The 19,800-nt window shown below is 48.2% G+C and overlaps 1 protein-coding gene across 5 annotated transcripts in view; it reads right to left on the bottom strand.

Annotated features, from left to right (window-relative positions):
• The window catches only part of LOC147023483 (uncharacterized), a 134,211-nt gene that overhangs the window by 113,163 nt on the left and 1,248 nt on the right, over positions 1–19,800 (bottom strand). The gene's annotated exons all lie outside the window — the stretch shown is intronic.

Below are 19,800 nucleotides of genomic sequence, written 5' to 3'. Positions count from 1 at the left end.
CTCTATCCATTCCACTATTGGTTATTTGTCTCCACTCGGTTTGATTGTGGACGGAAGTACGGACAGACTTCGAGACTGGGGTTATTAGGTCATCTCTACTGAGATGATAGAGATGACCTAAAAATAAAGATATTGTGAGGAAGTATGACTTAAGTGGAATCAAACAATATATAAATCAGTTTAGTAAAGCTTAAAGAGGTGCAGCAAAATCATTTCCAAAGTTAGGCATGAAGCACAACTCTATCTTATTTTGGCTTTAACCTAATACACAGCCCTGTAATAACTGCCAATGCTCATTGTTACATTTTATTATATCCTGGCAATTATAAAACTAATCACAGTTCACTTTGTACAATGGATCCAAGTACATTTGTCCAAACAATTTGACATGAAATTATGAAAAAAAGTTGATTAAGATATTGTACCTACATTTACAAATGGATGTAGACTTTCGTACAATGTACACCAAGTATATAAACAATTAGATAAGCAAATGAATATTTATAATGGTGATTATTATGATCACATTATGTGTCTAATTTGTAGGTGAGATTGGCGGCAGCCTTAAACTAAAATATCCTTTAAAAAAAATGAGCCAAATTAAAGTAACCACATACTTGTTCTGACCAAAAAAACACAACAATTTGATCATTGTGGTGTCAACTTATGAATGTTTGGCATGGCTTCCACTTCAAAAGCACACCTCTTGCTTTTATACTACATCTTTCATCAAACATGTTTTTTATAAATAGTGGGCCTTTTTAAAAATAGAAGGGATTGAGAACAACTCTTGAATTTTCTACCACAGTTTGCCTACGTATGCGTCTTTAAGTGACAAAAATTTAAAAGAGCTGTGTAACTGTCAACATGGTGAATACTTGGGGTAAAACCGGGGGAAATTTCAGTGTCGTTGAGTCTGGAGCAAAGTTCAGACACCTATAGCACCCAAAATTTTGCTCAAAAAGGTTTCAGTTTTCTTGTGTAAATTATCCAGTCACTAGATTATGTAAATCAGGCAACAAAATTCTTCATTATGAATAAACTGACTGTTGGCAGCAATTTGAAAACTCATTTTTTTGACTGCATGTTACAAATCACTACTTTTGAGAGTACTTATCTTAAAAAGTATTTTAAGTAGAACATTTTTATGTCAGATTCTGAAAGCCTCACTAATAGACACCATTTGTGTGAATTTGTAAAACTCTGGAATTTAGAGCCCTCCAAAAATGCTTCAGATACAAATCTGCAACTCACGACTGCCAGAATTGAAACACCCCTAGGGTGTTTGTTGGGCCATGTCTCGGACACTACTTGGAATTTTGAGATATAACTTGGCAAACCTAACACATATGTTAAGGTAGCTTTGAGAATTTTTTCAGAAAAATCTGAGGGGGTCACCGAAACCCCCAGCTGAAATGACACGGAATGAGCCTACAGCACGTATCCTGTTTCCTTCTTTTAATGTCAATAACATTGTTTTGTGACCTTTCAAGGTTATGCAAAGGTCAAATTTTGAAAGTTGTTGAACGAAACCGGGTTTTCGACATTTTGCAGCAAATAACCTGTCACCCGTACCACATCATGTTGATCATTTTTATAACTTGTTCAAAAATTATCACATTGTCTCATCCTTGACTTCTGAAACAATCTACATCGTCAAATACCGCTCGTGAACCATTGTCGTCTTCAGACTTGTTCTTGTTACTTCTACTTCTCATCCCAATTCTTTAAAATATACAAACATGCACAATCCCTCTACCCCCTCCACAAAATGCACAGTAGCAGGTGTATCGATAAGCTTTGCAGGGGGTGATGGGCTCCCCCTTTTGACTCCCCATTTATTTTTATTTATTTTCCTCTTCTTCATACTCTGGAGCCACTGCTAACAGAATAAATTAGTTTTGGTAAATTGTCTCAAGAGAATCGAGTAAAACTGAACACAACGGCCCAGACAGCATTTGCTTGAGTACCACGATATCATCGTTTACATGGAGACCGCCATGTTGTTCCCTCCATTCCATCGCAGTGCGAGCTTGAGTGCTTTGAATCAAGCGAGACGCTTGGCGAGCGGTAAATAAAACCGCTTGCTAACAGAAGACGCCCCCGATGTGGTGACTCAAGAATGGATCAAGAGCCCACAAAACATCCCCCAGTATTGCATCACAAGAATGACATCAGTTAAGGCTGTATCAATGCTCGGGATCCATTAATTTCGACATTCAGTGATGTGTTTTCCAGTTGGCCAAAAATACAATGTTCAGTTGCAACCCTGCAGAATTTTTTGTTGCTATATTGTTACGGATCTAATCTCAGGGGTAAAATGGGGGATAAATTAGAATAGTTATTTCATAGGACATGATTGCGCAAGTGTGGTATAATTCCCGAAAGTGATAAAACATGTCGAGAAAGGTCTAGTCCCACATCCCTCCCCTCCTCCACTCCAGTATTTGTATAAACCTTGCATCCCCCAAACCCTCCCTACATTCTTGATCCTTCACCATCATTTAATTATTTTTGTGCAAAATTTCTCTGGCATAATACCCAATGAGTGTGGCCCACGTGTTATTGGTAAAAGGTCACAGGACGGGCCAAGGCCTACCGCCAACTTAGTTTTTACTTTTTAGTTTAGAAAATGGGGAATTATCATAAGAAGTTTGCTAATTATCAAACCTGCAAACAAAAAAAAAAAAATGTACCATCCATCTATCCATTGGGACCATACTCCATGCAGAGCGTTGGTGCTGCCTTGGCAGTCTCCTTGGCTATTGGGTACAACCCTGGATGGGTCGCCACTCCGACACAGGATACCAGCAAGCTGGCACTCATTTTGCCAACCTCAGAAGGATGACAGGCAGTCAATCCCACCTGGTATTAATTCAACATCTGAGTGGGACTTCAACTCAGGATCCTTGGATCCCATGCCCACCACCCAAACCATTAAGCCAACACCAGGCATACCCATGCACCACTGGACAGAATAATTTGAAAACTGCATGTTATCACTGAAAAATTAATCAAATCCCCAGAAGTTATACAAATTATTCTTAAGTATGCAAATTATCTGTTATAGTTGAATGAAAACCAGTCATTATAGATGTAAGGGGAATGCGTTGAAATATAATGGATGTCTGCTCGCTTGTGGGAATAAATGTGTTTAAATTTGATGGTTGTAGTTGAGGTGTGCAGAGAGATATTCTACGGAGTTTGGATCATCACCTCCCACTTGTGTTTTTACTTTTACGTAAAAATAGGGACATTTATCATTATCTGACAAGTCAGTCAGTCAGCATAACACAAAATAAATATGCCCCCACCCCATCCTTGCCTCTCCCATCTACTGAATTTGAGAGGTGGCTCCTAAAGTCATGGTCTTCAACCAATTTTTTTAAATAGAGGGCCTAAAATTCATGAATAATAAAGAAGTGCTGATTTGTTAGAATCTTTTAGTTCTAGCAGGGACCTGTGGAACATCCACACAATGTTAAATGTGACTACATGCCCTCAACCTCCCCCTTCCAAGCCTAAGGCTTCAATCCCCTCCACACTCGAAGTCTTCAAAACCCCTCCCCAACCCCCAACCACCAAAAGTCCCCAGCCCCCAGCCCCAAAGCATCAACTTCCCCCTCTCCCTCCCAACACTGCCCCATATTTGCTTCCCCCCTTACCCCTTTCCTCCCATCCCAAACTCTCTGATCTCCTCCTCCCCCCTCTTCCCCCCTTCTCTTTTCTCACTCATACAAGCAAATTGGCATTTCCACTTCAATCATGTTACATATTTCATTATCTCATCAAAACAGTGAAAAATTTAACCCATTCCCTTCCCCATCATGTCATCACCGACTTCACAGAAACCACGATTGAAACAGCAACATTGCTCCTACATGTCATGGCCCATCACGGTTGCCTGTCCAACTTGCAATCCCACAAGATATACGGGAACTCCATGGAATTGCAACTCTCAAGTGATGATGAGCAACCAAATTGTACCAACAACCAACCAAAACCAATATTCTTCTTCATGATGTTCTTGATGCATTTATGCATATCAATAAAAGTAAATGATGTTGGATGTTTTCTTTTACAATCTCACGAGATTCCCAGAACTCCGAGGACAAAGACCTTTACAATGACATGAGTTTTATGGTCACTGGCGAGTCTTTTAAGAGAAAATAGCCAGAATTAATAGTGAGGACCCACGGAACTTCCACGATAAAAGCCTTGCTAGAGAGAATGCCAGATAGTTATTTGGGCGGTGTATAAGCAACAAATTGCTACCTCGATCGCTCCGGAAACAAAAAAAACCTGGGTTTGAAGGAAAAACATGCCCACTGCCTGTGTGAATACATAATGCATTGTGGTAATCTATATTAATATTTCGGCACACCCGTTTCTTTGTTCCACCATCAGATTTTTGTTACTGCATGAAATGAAACAAGATTTGGCACATATACTAATGATATTGTTGTGGTTGAGGAAATTCGCAAACCACCATTCAGGTCCCGTAGGTGAGATATCTCTGTAAGTATGTGTGTAGTTAGCCCAAACCCGTTGTTTAGAGGGAATAAATGTCATTCATTCGGGCTGCGACCCTTCAAGATAGCCGTTTTTCTGTTCTATCTTTATTTTGAACCAACCACGTCTCAACCGCCATCACACAACAACCACCAACCGCAACGCCGCTTCACAACAACAACGCCAACAGCCACGACCTTTACCGTCACAACTCGCTCTCGCAATCATCGCATCACCGCCATTCCAAGCGTCACCGTGGCCAGGGACCACCACAATAAACCCTCCACCACCTTCACCTCTCCTCCTTCTGCCGCCATTCCCGCACCGCTTGTGGGCACCGATCCTGGACTCGTACAGGGCGCGCGCCGAGCAGCGGGTGCAAAAAGCGGCCTTTCCGGGGAAGTCGGATCAGGAATGATTCACGCCCACTTCTGTTCCGTCCTATCAGCGAGCGCGGGGCGATTTGGCCCCGCCTCCAGGCGCGTCGGAGTAGAATCGATATATGCAGATTCGAGGATCAGGAACGATTCACGCCCACTTTTCCTCCGTCCAATGGGCGAGTGTGGCTCCGTCCCTGAGCCGATCCTGATCCGAAAATCTGCATATGGTTTCTCCTGCTGACTATAAAGCGCCGAGCGCGGGGCGAATTGAGTGGGAGAGAAGAGTTTCTGTTTCGGGCTCGAGTTGAGAGTTTCTGTTTCGGGCACGAGAGTGGAGAGTTTCTGTTTCGGGCTCGAGTTGAGAGTTTCTGTTTCGGGCTCGAGAGAAGAGTTTCTGTTTCGGGCTCGAGAGAAGAGTTTCTGTTTCGGGCTCGAGAGAAGAGTTTCTGTTTCGGGCTCGAGAGAAGAGTTTCTGTTTTGGGCTCGAGTTGGAGAAGAGTTTCTGTTTCGGCCTCGAGTTGGAGGAGAGGTTTTTCTGCTTCGGGCTCGGGCGAGTCGTGGCGGCGGCGGCGAAGTGTGGCAGCAGCAGTCAAGACGGGTCTGGAGGAGAGGCGGTCTGTCGGGGAGCTGCAGAGAGGAGAAGCCGGGAACGCGGTCGAGGGCGCAGTGGAGTCGCTCGTCGCGGGACCCAAGCAAGCCAGCTATCCTCTCTCCCCAGAGCATCAACAACCCCCCCCCCCCCGTTTCCCCCCGTGCTGAGATAGTGCGAAAAGGGGGCCCCGTTCCCACCCCATTCCAGGCAGTGCCAGCGAGGCCTGCGGAGGAGCGCGGAGTCGGGGCGCCGCCGCCATTTTGCGGCTCATCAGACGGGTAGGCTCGACGCGGTCTCAGCCCCAGACCCGTCTGCCCCCTATAGTTGAGGGTGGCCCCTTTTTTCTTTTGCTTTTGAGTATATGTGTTGTCGGCGCCGTCTGTGAAGTAAAACTGTATAAGTGTTGCCGTGTGCTCGGTAGTCGGTAGTAGATCTGCATTGTGTTTCTTTTGTTGCATTTCCTTTTGGTGCATAGTTGTTGTGTTTCTTTTACATTTGTTTTTGGTGCATAATTGTTGTAATTGTATATGTGTGCTTTCCGTTTGCCGCGGAATAAATGTGAATTATGTTGAACTGTTTTTCCCGTTTCGCTTCGTCTTTTCTTTAATTGAATCTCCATCTTACTTCACGTAAAGGGTTGGTATTGGGCTAAAAAATGCCCGACAATTAATCGGAACCGTCGAGGTTGACGATAACACCGCTCGGTTATCCCGATAGTATGGAACGGGTCGCTTAAAGTGGGTCGTACAACCCTATCCCACGCGGGGGGCCGATTGGCACGATCGTGGTGAGGCCGAAAGGCCCACCCGTGACTAGTTCCCGGCGTTAGTCCGAGAGGGTCACGACGGAATTGTCCGTCCGGTGGGCGAGGTGCCGCGATTCGAGTTACGTGGCCGCTCGCACGCCGGCGGGCGCGAATTCGCAACACTGGTGTCAGGAGTGGGATACAAACCCATCCCCTTCCTCGCGGCACTGGTGTCGGAGAGCGGGAAAACTAGCTCTCCTGTCTCCAGCTAAATTCATGGGAATCGGTCCAGGGGTGAGAGGAGCGACCCCCGATTCCCTCCAAATTACGAGCGATTTAAATTAACCCTTTACCAAAAATAAGATGGCGTCTCAAGGCGAGCGGGAGCCGGGGGTATTAGGTATGTGTCGTCATGTAGGATCCATGGCCCAGGTCGGTTCTTTTTCAATTATAACCCCACCACTAACTGTGGTCAGTGGGAGCGGCTTGAGCACGAACTTTGCCGGCAAACGGAGTCGCACAATGGCAGCGCGATCGTACCTCAGCGCAGCACAGAGCGGGCTGATATTTATGGCACAGCACGAGGTGTGAGCTCCCAGTCACCGGTTCAAGGCACGTGGTCACGGCATGTGCCATGGCAGGCGTGGCAGGATGACTATGCGAGCATTGGCAGGCTTCAGGCACAATTGGGGGATGTCTTGGAAAAGGTGAAGCGTTATGAAGAATATATCGAGGAGGTGCAAAGTGGAGTGGACGAGTCACAACGGCACGCAGACGCGCTTCAGAAAAATTACGTGTACGGGGGGACACAGCGATTGGACGATTTACTGGAACAAATTCGGTGGCAAAAACATGACTTGGCCAATAGAGTCGACAAATTATGTGGGAAAAAGAATTTGGTAGTGTTTTATACCCATCAGTTGGAATATGCGAAGAGCAAACTGAACAAAAGAATAGAGGAACAGCAGATTGGTATCCCAGGAAAGGAAACAATGGGAGGAAGAATGGAAAACCGAGCTCGAAAAGAAACAAAAGGAGCACGACTTGGAAGTAAAACAATTAATGGAAAAATTATTGGAGGAAGCAAGGCGGTTCAAAGAACTGGAGGGGAGAGTGAGGGAAATACAGTTGGAAGAGAAAAAATGTGAACACGATGGAGAGTTGGAATAATTGAAGGAAGAGATAAGAACAGGTAATCAGGAAAGAGAAAGCCTGGAATGGAAGATAAAAAGAGGAGAGAGACAGCTGGAGGAAAGGACAAAGGAATTGCTGGAAAAGTCAGAACAGTTCGAAGAACTGCAGGGAGAATTGAGGGAGGAAGGAGAAAGGAAAACAAAGCTCGAAAAGGAAAAACGCAAACAAGATGGGGAATTGGAACTACTGAAGCGAGAGGTAAGGGCAAGCCAGTTTAAAAGAGAAATCCTGGAAGGGGAGATAAGAATGGGAAAGGAATGGCAGAAAAAAACTAAATGAATACAGTAAAAAAACGGGATGAATTGAGGAGGGAAGCGGTGGAAAGAAGAGATGAAATGAGTGAAGAAGCACGCAAATTGAGAAAGGAATTGGAAAAGAAAGCTTCTGAGTTACAGAAACACCAAAACAAAGAGACGGAATTACAAAACGAGTTGAGGATAGTGAGAGAAGAAAGAATGTCAGCAGAGAATGAAACGTTAAGGAACCACACTGAGCAGATTGAACAATTAGAAGCCAAAGCAAAGTCGGAGTGTGCGGAGATGAGAAAGGAATTGGAAAAGAAAGCTTCTGAGTTACAGAAACACCAAAACAAAGAGAGGGAATTACAAAACGAGTTGAGGATGGTGAGAGAAGAAAGAACGACAACAGAGAATGAAACTTTAAGGAACCACACTGTACAGATCGAACAGCTGGAAGCGAAGGCCAGATTAAAGAATGAGATGCAAGAAAGAGTAATGATGGAAGAACGAATCAGACAGGAGAAGGAAGTCAGCCAACTGAAAGAAATAACGAGATTGCAGAATGAGGAACAAGAAAGAGTACTAAAAGAACAAGGAATCAGACAGGAGAAGGAAATCAGCCAACTGAAGGAAACCACGAGATTGCAGAATGAGATGCAAAAAAGAGTAATGAAGGAAGGACAAATAAGACAGGAGAAGGAAGTCCTTCAATTAAAGGAAACGATGAGATTGCAGAACGAGGAACAAGAGAGACAGTGGAATAAAAAACTGAAAGAGTATGAATTTGAAACTGAACGACAAAAGGAAAAAAAGTAGGTTGGAATACGAGGAGAAGTTGAAGGAGCAAGGAATCAAGCAGGAAGGAGAAATCAGGAGATTGAAGGACACAAGGAGATTGGAGAGGGAAGAACGAGAGGAACAATGGAATAGAAAACAAAAAGAACATCAATCTGAGGTTGACCAATTGAAAGAAAAGCTGAGGCTGGAGTACGAGGAGATAGACAAAGAACAGCGAATGAAACACAAAATGGAGATGAACCAAATGAAGAAAACCATGAAACTGGATAAGGAAAGACAGGAGAGGAAACAAGGAAGAGTAATGAGACAGCAGCGAATGAAACACAAAAAGGAGATTAACCAAATGAAGAAAACCATGAAACTGGAGAAGGAAGGACAGGAGAGGAAACGAGGAAGAGTAGAGAGAGAACAGCGAATGAAACACAGGAAGGAAATGAGCCAATTGAAAGAAACAATGAGATTGGAAAACAAAGAGCAGGAGGAACAGTGGGAGAGAAAACAACAACTATACGAATGTGAAATTGAACAACTAAAACGGAGAGCGAGATTGGAGTCAACGGAAATTGAGGAGCTCCGGAGGGAGAACTAACAGCTAATGGGGCTCAGAGAGAAAGAAAGACTCAGATGGGAAGGAAAAAGGAACCAGGAAGAGACAGAAATAAGGAACAAGGAGAGAAAATGTATAGAGACACGGGAGACAAGAGACGAGGTGAAAATAATTGGGAGGGAGAGAAAAGAACAATTAAGACGGAAAGCAAGGAGGTACGCGGAGATCGTGAAAGAGCAAGGAGTGAAACAGAGGGAAGGACGGGAGCGACTCAAGGAGAAAGCAAGGTTGACCTACATAAAGGTAAGGGAAAGACGCCAGAAAGAAGCAGAGACTAATAGACACGAGGGGACAACAGAAACTAATAAATGTACAGAGACACGGGAGATGGGAACGATAGAGGAAAGACGACACGATGAAAACGGGGTGGAAGAAACTAAAGACGAACACACGGAGGTGGTGGAGGATAATGGGGGTGAGCTGGCGGACTGGGTAGAGACCCAGTGCGAGCAGCGGGATAGCCTCCTCCAGGAACGAGGGGAGGGAGTATGCCCCCTTGAAGCGAGTCACGACCAGGTGGGTTCGGTCATGCTTTGCGAGGTTGAGGGGACGGGTGCTGTGGACAGGTGCACGGAGAGCTTGGGGGGTATAGAGGCCCCAGAGACCCTTGTGGGGACACGAATCCCCAGTGTGGTTGTCCCGGTGTGTATGGTGCAAGGTTTGAGTGCGTCCCCATGTGTGGAAGCGACCCCGTGTGTGAGTGGTGTGGTGGCAAGTGTGCCGAAGGGAGTGCTCCCCAGCACGCTGTGTGTGGATGAGACACCGCGGGCGAGTGCCCCCGCGTGTGTGAGTGGTATGGTTTGTGTGAGGGAAATGGCACGAGTAAGTGAGCGGCCGAGTGTGAGAGAAACAGCGTGTGCAAGGTCGCTGTGTGTAAGGGAGATGTCGGTTGGCATGCGGGAGCATGCAGCCGTGTCTCCCGGGGTGAATGTAATGGAGTGGTGTATGAGCGTCGTGACACGCAGGTGTGCGTGGGTTGAATGGCGACGACGACGGCGACAGAGGAAAGAAAGCCGGGTAGCGGCTGTAGCTGTTTCGGGAACCGTGCCGGGTTCACCCAACAGCGAGCGCGAGGTCCGTGCTGTGCAACGCACGAGGCCCCCACGTGCTCACTTGCGAGAGTGAAGCCCCGGTCCGGAAACGCACGCGGTGGATTTGCCGATCCCGCGGATGGACAAAGTTTAGGCAGGATTACGGATTTGGACCGGACAGGTTCTCCACGCGAGCGGGTGTGTTCAGCTCCAACGGGCAGGGCACATGTGTTCGCGTGGGGAACCCCTCGAGACGTGGGGCTTGTGTTTTTTTTTATGCGCACGGTGACGTCATGGCTGCACGTGGGGTTGGAATCCGGCAGGAGGGGTATCCCTGCCGGATGGTACCGTCCAAGGAGCGACGACGTACACGTGCAGCTGCATGACGTCACGGGAAGGTGCAAAGTGCGCGAGCTGTGAGTTTCCGCGCTGGTGCTGCGCATGTGAAAAGAAAAAAAAAAGCAAGCCTCGCTTTCGGGTGAACAGGATTCCCGGGCAAGGGGTGGATAACCCCCTTACCTGGGCACAGGATGACACTAGCTAGGGGGAAGGGTTAGCTTAGTTAGACTGGCTCCATGGGGCAGGGGTAAGTCCTCATGGGGCCCGTGGAATGGATTAGGTAGAGGGTGTTAGTTGAGATTTAGGATGGGAGATGGAAATATTTTTTTTTGGGGGGGGGATATATTTTGAGGACAGAGACAGACTTTGGATGTGTAGAGGGGACGTAGCTTAGCTATGTAGGTTAAATGGAACGTGCTATAGTTTAAGGGACGACGTGGGAGCACGAGTTAGTTCGGGGAGGTAGTTAGAAGGATGGCAGAGTTCAGCGGTGAGTGTGTTGAAGAGTTGGTGAGTGAAGTGGAAGCATGTGCTTGGTGAGTGTGTGAGGCCAGCGGGTCTGTGTGAGTGGAGCGAATGGGGAATGCATGGTGCGATGAGTGATTGGGGGGAGGAGTGACTCCCGCCCAAGGGACCCCGGGGTCAGTGTAGAGTGAGTTAGGGGGTTAGTTAAATTGATAAAATGGAAGTCGTTTTGCTGTTGGTGGGAAAGTAGGCTCGAAACCCGTTTGGAGGAGTGCAGGAGCCCTGTTGACTGGCTGGGAGCGTGGCTGCGAAAGGTGAGTATCGCTGAGTGGGTACCCCGGGCACCAGGCAAGTCGGCCGTAGTAGGCCAAGGGCCCATGGGGGGCCGGGATAGCGTAGTGGGCACGGGTGCGTCCGCTTGATGCGGGGCCCGGGGCGCCATTAGCCGCGTGGGCAGTGTTGTGGGCACGGGTGACCCTCGGAAAGGGGCCCGGGAAGCCAGCCTGCCACGTGTGCGTTTCAGGGGAGGTGCCATGGGGGCACTCCCCGGTGTTTAGGGAGCTGGTAGGCTCGGAGGCAGTGTAGTGCCCGGGGGTGCCATAGCGGGAGATTCGGCAGAGGGTAGTGCCTGCCAAGGGGAGCCACGCGTCCCAGCCATGAGACCGTGTGAGGGCACGGAAAGAAAATTGGGGGGCGAGGCCCGAAATTTGAGAGGACACCAACACAGGCGAAGGGAATCTGGGTTGTTAGAACCAATAGTTTAAGCGAGAGGCGCTTGTTGAAAGCCCCAGGGTAGTTTAAGGATTAATAAATGTTAGGATAGATAGGGAAATGTACCCCTTCGCACCATCCACCCCTTCGCTCTCGGTAGGCCGCTGGACCCACTTTGGGTTAAATCGCTGAAGTCTGGGGAGGCCATCTTGAGGCTTCGTTGGGCCTCAACACAGGACGCTAGCTCTCCCTTATTCCCCTCCGGGAAGGGAACGTAGGGGTTGGGAGTAGGCAAGGTGACAGGATAGGTTAGCCGAACAAGGACGATAAAGGGGGTTAGGGGACGATTTATAGTGGGGAAGTAAAAATAAAAACAACAAAAAAATAAGTTGGGGCTAAATTGGGTTTGACAAATTAAGGGGGTGGGTATAGACAGTGACAGACAAAGGCGATAGGTGGGAGGGAGACCGTAGGGTAGGTCCGAGCCCGCCTTCCGAGTGGCCAGCACCACCGCACCCCTTCCACCAACCTGCACTGCACGGCAAGAGGCCGGCCAACTTCATCGGCAGCTGTTGTGTTGATGCAAGGCCTGTGCCGGCCGGATCGTCTGCAGCTGTTTACTGCAAGGCCTGTGCCGGCCAGTTCGTCTGCCGGCTGTGTTTGCCTGCAGCGGCCTTATTCTGCAGGCTGTGTTGCCTGCTCGCCTTTGCCATGCCCACTGCCCCTGTTCACCAGCCCCCGTTCAATTTTGCTTTGCCCCTCCCCCCCTGTTCATTGCCATGTGCGCCAGGATCAGCAAGCAACAGTTTGCAAGCTGCAAGAACTGCCCTGTTGGCAGCTACAACACGGGCCTGCAGTGGCGGCCCGTGCACCGTGTTTGCGTCCATCCATTCATCCATTCATCCATCCATCCATCCGTTGTGCTCATTGCGTGTGCCACTTGAGCTGGCACGGAGACTGCGTTTGTGCAGCCCATGCACCGTTGTGGTTCACTGCGTTCAGTTCAAAAGGGAAGGCCTTGGACTGCGTGTGAGCAGCCGGCCACGTTCCCTGTCACCTGCATTGTTTTGAGCCAGAGACTGCATGTGAGCAGCCTGGCTCCCTGCTAACTGCTTTCTTTTTGCAGAGTCCATTGATCCTGGGCCATGCTTTAGTGTAAAATTTGTAAGCTAAGGTTAAGATGTATTGTACTGTACATATGAGTGCACCCCCGGCATGTATGTCTTACCGCCGGCAATTTTATTTAAGTCGTCCGTGTGAGTGGGTTTGTTTAGTTAGTTACTCAGCCCTCAGGTTATTTATTTTGGGGACACGAATACCATGAATGTCGCACTCAGGGATCCGTAGGTAAAACATACTAGGGGAGAACTACACATGATGGCACACGAAAATTTGACGACTCGGGACGAGTCTGTAAAAAGGGGAGGGGGTAGTATTGTGTTTGAGGAAATTCGCAAACCACCATTCAGGTCCCGTAGGTGAGATATCTCTGTAAGTATATGTGTAGTTAGCCCAAACCCGTTGTTTAGAGGGAATAAATTTGATTCATTCGGGCTGCGACCCTTCAAGATAGCCGTTTTTCTGTTCTATCTTTATTTTGAACCAACCACGTCTCAACCGCCATCACACAACAACCACCAACCGCAACGCCGCTTCACAACAACAACAACGCCAACAGCCACGACCTTTACCGTCACAACTCGCTCTCGCAATCATCGCATCACCTACATTCCAAGCGTCACCGTGGCCAGGGACCACCACAATAAACCCTCCACCACCTTCACCTCTCCTCCTTCTGCCGCCATTCCCGCACCGCTTGTGGGCACCGATGCTGGACTCGTACAGGGCGCGCGCCGAGCAGCGGGTGCAAAAAGCGGCCTTTCCGGGGAAGTCGGATCAGGAATGATTCACGCCCACTTCTGTTCCGTCCTATCAGCGAGCGCGGGGCGATTTGGCCCCGCCTCCAGGCGCGTCGGAGTAGAATCGATATATGCAGATTCGAGGATCAGGAACGATTCACGCCCACTTTTCCTCCGTCCAATGGGCGAGCATGGCTCCGCCCCCGAGCCGATCCTGATCCGAAAATCTGCATATGGTTTCTCCTGCTGACTATAAAGCGCCGAGTGTGGGGCGAATCGAGTGGGAGAGAAGAGTTTCTGTTTCGGGCTCGAGTTGGAGAAGAGTTTCTGTTTCGGGCTCGAGTTGGAGAAGAGTTTCTGTTTCGGGCTCGAGAGAAGAGTTTCTGTTTCGGGCTCGAGAGAAGAGTTTCTGTTTCGGGCTCGAGTTGGAGAAGAGTTTCTGTTTCGGGCTCGAGTTGGAGGAGAGGTTTTTCTGTTTCGGGCTCGGGCGAGTCGTGGCGGCGGCGGCGAAGTGTGGCAGCAGCAGTCAAGACGGGTCTGGAGGAGAGGCGGTCTGTCGGGGAGCTGCAGAGAGGAGAAGCCGGGAACGCGGTCGAGGGCGCAGTGGAGTCGCTCGTCGCGGGACCCAAGCAAGCCAGCTATCCTCTCTCCCCAGAGCATCAACAACCCCCCCCCCCCGTTTCCCCCCGTGCTGAGATAGTGCGTAAAGGGGGCCCCGTTCCCACCCCATTCCAGGCAGTGCCAGCGAGGCCCACGGAGGAGCGCGGAGTCGGGGCGCCGCCGCCATTTTGCGGCTCATCACCAGACGGGTAGGCTCGACGCGGTCTCGGCCCCAGACCCGTCTGCCCCCTTGTAGTTGAGGGTGGCCCCTTTTTCTTTTGCTTTTGAGTATATGTGTTGTCGGCGCCGTCTGTAAAGTAAAACTGTGTAAGTGTTGCCATGTGCTCGCGTAGTCGGTAGTAGATCTGCATTGTGTTTCTTTTGTTGCATTTGCTTTTGGTGCATAATTGTTGTGTTTCTTTTACATTTGCTTTTGGTGCATAATTGTTGTAATTGTATATGTGTGCTTTCCGTTTGCCGCGGAATAAATGTGAATTATGTTGAACTATTTTTCCCGTTTCGCTTCGTCTTTTCTTTAATGGAATCTCCATCTTACTTCACGTAAAGGGTTGGTAGTAGGCTAAAAAACGCCCGACAATTAATCGAAACCGTCGAGGTTGACGATAACACCGCTCGGTTATCCCGATAGTACGGAACGGGTCGCTTAAAGTGGCCCGTGTCCGTAGTCGACCTGCGGCGAGGTGCGATCGCCCGGTCTACCCTCCGTGTGGGTACTTAGGTAGGTCGAATTTGGCGAACAACCCTATCCCACGCGGGGGGCCGATTGGCACGATCGTGGTGAGGCCGAAAGGCCCACCCGTGACTAGTTCCCGGCGTTAGTCCGAGAGGGTCACGACGGAATTGTCCGTCCGGTGGGCGACGTGCCGCGATTCGAGTTACGTGGCCGCTCGCACGCCGGCGGGCGCGAATCCGCAACAATATTATTGTCTTCCTTAAGAGGCCCCTCAAAATTTGTTTTGATGCCTTTTCACAAACTCCAATGGATTCCATTCAAATTCGGTACGATTATGGCTTTTGGTCCAACTTAGGTCATTGGCTATAAATTTTTTCCATAACACTTCCGATATTCGAAAAAAAAATATCGAAAAAAAAATTCGATATCCCTTATGGGATTTTCCATTCAAATCCACTCAAGTTTAAGGCCTACGGGGGACGCAAATTTCCACTTTGCACCAGGCGCTGTTTACCTCCGCTACGCCAAGCTGTTAGGGTTAGGGTTTGGGTTAGTGTTAGGGTTAGGGTTAGCTACCCTAACACTAACCCTAACCCTATCCATAACAGCTAACCCTAACCCTAACACCTTACCGCTATTCAGGAAATTTGCAAGAAAGCCCGGGCAACGCCAGGCTTTATTGCTAGCCCGAGCAACACCAGGCATTACGACAGGTATTGCTGATATATTCCAATTGCACAGTCCCATAGGCTGACACCTGAAGCTTGAGGCACAACTATTGTAGCCTTCACAAGATCCATGACACCTATCAGCTACAACCTTTCAATATTTGATAATCAATTTAACAGTCACTTTACACTGAAAGGAAAACTTATACGGAGGGCATAGTGATTGTGAATACGATGGCTCGGAGGATGTGTTTGGCTTTGCATATCCTCTGCATTATGAAATTAGAGGGGGGAGGTTGGGGAGGGGGAGGATGAGCAAGAGGGGAGGGGGAGGAGGAGGGGAAGGGGAGGGGAGAGGGGAGGATCGTGCACAGGGGAGAAGAGGGGGGTAGGTGGGGGAGGGGTGGGAGAGGGTGTGGAGTAACTTACTTCTACCTTGACTTGACCGACTTGAGAAGGGGGGGGGGGGGAGAGAACCTGCCTTTATTGACAACAAATCAAATACACTTCACTCCACAAATTAAAAAATCCTTCAAACTAAACCTTATGAATAAATAATTCGTTTTAATCATTAGTCCACATTTTCAATATATTATGAATAAAGTTTTTTTGAAGCATTGTTTCATTATATAGTTGGAAAAGATTTATCACTCACCTGAAATGAAATATATATATATATATATATATATATATATATATATATATATATATATATATATATATATTGTTGCGGATTCGCGCCCGCCGGTGTGCGGACGGCCACGTGACTCGAATCGCGGCACGTCGCCCACCGGACGGACAATCCAGTCGTGACCCTCTCGGACTAATGCCGGGAACCAGTCACGGGTGGACCTTTCGGTCTCACCGCGATCGTGCCAATCGGCCCCCGCGTGGGATAGGGTTGCTCGCCAAATTCGACCTACCTAAGTACCCACACGGAGGGTAGACCGGGCGATCGCACCTCGCCGCAGGTCGACTTCGGACACGGGCCACTTAAGCGACCCGTTCCGTACTATCGGGATAACCGAGCGGTGTTATTCGTCGGCCTCGACGGTTCGATTAATTATCGGGCGTCTTAGCCCACGACCAACCCTTTACGTGAAACAAGATGGGGATTCAATGAAAGAAATGACGAAGCGAAGCGGGAAAACAGTTCAACAATAAGCACATTTATTTCGCGATGAACGGAAAGCACACAGAAACAATTCCACCAAAAGCACATGTAAAAGAAGAAGACAATGCAATATTACACAAAAAGCAAATGCAACAATGCAGATCTATCCGACTACCAGGCACACGGCAACACTTATCCAATTTTACTTCACAGACGGCGCCGACAACACACATTCCCAAAGCAAAAGAAAAGAGAACCACCCTCCAGGATGAGGGGGTAGGCGGGCCTGGGGCCGAGACCGTGTCGGGCCTACCCGTCTGATGATGAGACGCGAAGTGGCGGTGGTGCCTCAACTCCGCGGGCCTCGCGGACAGTGTCTGGTAGGGGGTGGGAAGGGGGCCCCCTTTTGTCGCACTATCTCAGCGCGGGGGGAAACAGGAGGGGGTTGCTGATGCTCGGGGAAAGGAGGATATAACCCTGTCTCGGGTCCCGCGGCGAGCGTCTCCTCCTCCACCTCGGTCGCGTTGCTGGCCTCTCCCTGTGCCGCTCCCGGCACCGACGCGAGCACCCCCTCGTCCGCCTTCGCCGCCGTCACCTCTCCACAGCTCCGTCCTCTTCACTCCGACTAGTACCACTTCTTTCCAGCTCCACCGACGACTCTTGAATTCCGCACACCCAACTCTCAACTTCCAACTCAACTCTTACTCAACTTCCAACTGAACTCTTACTTCCAACTCAACTGAACTGAACTCTTCTTGACTGATGAACGCAGTCGTTTTTATAAGCCCCGTGGCTTCGCTCTTTTACCCTTGACCCTCTGCCTCCGACCCTTCACCTCTCTTGCTGGCTCCCCATTGGCCCGAGGAAAAGTGGGCGTGAATGCTTTTTGATCCATGAATTTGCATATAGCGACCGCCCTCCAACGCCCTGGAGGCGGGGCCAAATCGCCCCTCGCTCACCGATTGGACGGAACAAAAGTGGGCGCGAGTCGTTTTTGATCCGTTTTTCTGCGGAAAGTCCGTGATGTTTTTGAACACGCTGCTCGGTGCGCGCCCCGCACGAGTCCAGCATCGGTGCCCACGAGTGGCGCGAGATGACGGTGATGCGATGGTGGCGAGTTGTGACGGTAAAGGTCGTGGCGGTTGTGGTGAAGCGGCGTTGTGGTTGGTGGCTGTTGTTGTGATGGCTGTTGAGACGTGGTTGGTGGTGGTAATAATGGCGGCTGGTCCAAAATAAAGATAGTAAAAGAAAAACGGCTATCCTGAAGAGTCGCAGCCCGCATGAATGACATTTATTCCCTCTAGACAACGGGTTTGGGCCTAACTACACATATACTTACCGAGATATCTCACCTAAAGGACCTGAATGGTGGTTTGCGAATTTGGTCAACCACAACAATATATATATATATATATATATATATATATATATATATATATATATATATATATATATATATATATATATATATTATATAATCCGTGAACTTGAAAAAATATAATAAGACGACAGTTCGAACCCGAACTACTTCAGTTTTCCGTCGCAGAGAACCCTACCCTCGCACTTAACTACTCCCCCTCCCTCCTCATTACTCACCCTACCCTTGCTCTTCTACTCCCCCTCCCTCCTCTCTGCTTTCATTACCCCCCCCTACCGTCACTTGTCCACTTCATCTCCCTCTCACTACCCCCCCCACACCTCCCACAATCCTCACTCTTCTACATCCCCTCCTCCTCCATCGTTCCTCCCCCTACACTCACTCTTATACTTCACCTCCTTCCTCCCCATACCACACTCCTCTAATCCCACTCCCTCCTCTTCTCTCTCACCACTCCCCCTCCCTCGTCGTCACCACATTTGCATCCGACCAGATACATTGAAAACGAATTCACATATACTATGTGAATTCCATGTCCATGCACATGTGACATACAGTGTGTTTATAAATCCTCTACTTGCACACGATTCAGCCTTGAAAACTCGTGCCAAAACCATAAGTTTGTTTTTTATTAAAGACGTCACAATTTTCTTTTCTCTGCATTATGAAGACGTATCTTCTTTGGGCGGTGTATAATAGACCGCTGCTGCAATCGCTGACATGAATTACTTCGTTTTCTTTGCACGAGTTGAAATCAAAATATAACTTTGTTTCGTCAAAAGGTAACTATGATAAATATACCATCAGAGATGGGGAATCCCCCGCCATTGAATGAAAAAGGTCATACATATTCCAGATAATGAGGGAGCTGAATTGGAAATAAGACACCATTTGGTCATCTCGAAAAAGTTCCCCAGGGGTGAGGAACGTAGCAACCAAAATAATTGAAATCAGATAAGCAGTTTTCCATTTATTACAAAAAACATTTTTTTCAAGATGGCCACCCCAGTCGGCCATCTTGGATCCGGTCACGCCCAAAATCAATAGGGTTCTTCCTTTTCAGGTGGTACATATGTGACCCAAATTTCAAATCGATATGGCGAACAGTTTATGAGTTATCACACTCACAGCTATAAATGTTGACACCCGGACGGACGGACGGACGACCTGGGTGACAACAATAACGCCCTTCCGCCACGCGGCGGGGGATAAAAAGGTAACTTAATGACAACTCCCCCTCCCTCTCCCCATATCGCGTCTGACCAGAGATACATTGAAAACGCCGATTAGAATGCATTTTTGTGTATAAATGGCAATGTTTGTCCTATTTTCTCACCTTTTTCTGAAACTGAAACTTGAACCATCTTAATGCTAGAAAAAATAAAATCAGAAGGTGAATTGGAGTTAAGATATAGCCATGAAGCAGTCTGAATGGACTTTATATTACAGGCCTTAATTTCACTGAAAACGCAATTTTGTCGAAAAACACAAATTTTCCCTCTCGGTTTTTTGCATCCGAAACTTACACTATCTTAGCGACTACAAAAAAAGAAGAAATCAGATGTCGAAGTAGAGTTAAGATAAAGCTGTGAGAATGTAAGAGAGTACGAGCCTTACAAAGCAGACGACGAGGTACAAACAAAATGGCGGTGATTTGATTTTGAAGCCCCTCCCTGAATGGGGGAAGCCCCACCCTAAACTGAAAAGCTCCTCCCCAAATGGACAGACAGACTGGTGCAGGTTATACAGTATACAAGTCCAGCCAGTGATAAATAACCGAAAGAACTTCATGAAGGGTGGCAAATGGTCGTTGAACCAGTGAAATTTTTTGTCTTTCAATGACAAATATGTATGCAATCTCCTCCAGGAGGGAC

Source organism: Eptatretus burgeri, chromosome 7, assembly GCF_056783735.1.
Source record: "Eptatretus burgeri isolate ZD-2024b chromosome 7, Ebu_testis_v1, whole genome shotgun sequence".
Classification (NCBI taxonomy): Eukaryota; Metazoa; Chordata; class Myxini; order Myxiniformes; family Myxinidae; genus Eptatretus; species Eptatretus burgeri.
This window is presented reverse-complemented; position numbering and strand designations above follow the sequence as displayed.